The sequence below is a fragment of the Engraulis encrasicolus genome, chromosome 22 (genome assembly GCF_034702125.1).
Source record: "Engraulis encrasicolus isolate BLACKSEA-1 chromosome 22, IST_EnEncr_1.0, whole genome shotgun sequence".
NCBI lineage: Eukaryota > Metazoa > Chordata > Actinopteri > Clupeiformes > Engraulidae > Engraulis > Engraulis encrasicolus.
Window position 1 is genome coordinate 42335703 of NC_085878.1, and position 1337 is coordinate 42337039.

A 1337-nucleotide genomic window follows, 5' to 3' on the forward strand; every position below is an offset into this window, starting at 1 on the left:
ATGGCGGAAGATGGAGAGAGAGAGGAGGCATGGCGGAAGATGGAGAGAGAGGAGGCATGGCGGTAGATAGAGAGGGAGAGGAAGAGAGAGGAAGCATGGCGGAAGATGGAGAGAGAAAGGAGGCATGGCGGAAGATGGAGAGAGAGAGAGGAGGCATGGCGGAAGATGGAGAGAGAGAGAGGAGGCATGGAGGAAGATGGTGAGAGAGAGGAGGCATGGGGCGAGATGGAGCGAGAGAGGATGGCTGACACACTGTGCCAAGGGCCACAATGTAGCCTCTTACTGCAGCAGGGGTCCCCGGCGACCCTATTCACTTGCTGAAAATGCTTAACTACATCATAACAACATTGCTATGACATTACAGAGAGCCATAGTGCTGCGCTAAGGTGGCATGGGGAGAGTTGTGTGTTGTGTTGTTACACTATATGGTTGCAGGCAGGGCCGGATTAATGCACAGGCTAGATATGGCTGTAGCCTAGGGGCCCCCACCTGCCAGGGGCCCCCTGATTGGACAAAAGTGAAAAAAAAAATGCAGAATTGCGACAAAATGCAATATTGAAAAAGCTCATCTGATTGCAGTTAGTAGACATGGTACCCTTAATTCCTAGCTCCCAATAATGACACTGTCTATGCAAATTTGTCGCGAAATTTGCCTTCCAGGGGGCCCCACAGCAACCTGTAGCCTAGGGGCCCCAGGCCAACTTAATCCGGCCCTGGTTGCAGGACTGTGGAATTGGGAAGATGTGTCATGAGGGAGGGATAGATGGAGAAGGGGTTAGGGGTACAGAGTGATGGTAGTTAGTTATTGCACAGTTAGTGCTAGTGTCTCGCTCTGGCAAAGGAAGGGGTGGAGAGGGGTGATAGATGTATGACATTCATTATGTCTCAAGGTTATATTAACTATTCCAGTTCTTTTGTTTCAGACATGTAAAAGTTTGCTATCTTTTACCTGACATGTTTCGGCCATTGAAATGTCTGAAACAAAAGAACTTGAATAGTTAGGAGAGGGTGGTGTTGGGGGGGGGGGGCGGGGGTGGTGATGGTTCAGTGAGTTGAAGAGGGGTGGGGTTTGACTGGGGGGTGGTTGAGGTGAGGTGGAGTGGAGTGATGTGATGCTGTGTTGGGGGGATTTGGGGTGAAGTGGAGAGGAGTGAAAGTGGGTTTTGGGGGGGAGGGGGGTGATGGGTACAAAGGTGAGTCATGTTTTATCTGCTCATCCAAGCTCCTTACAGTGCAGAGCTGGACTGGCCATCTGGCATAGCGGGCATTTCCCTGTGGGCCCCACATTCTTATGGGCCCCTATTTTCAGAAATGTTTAAAAAAAAAGTTTATCTTTT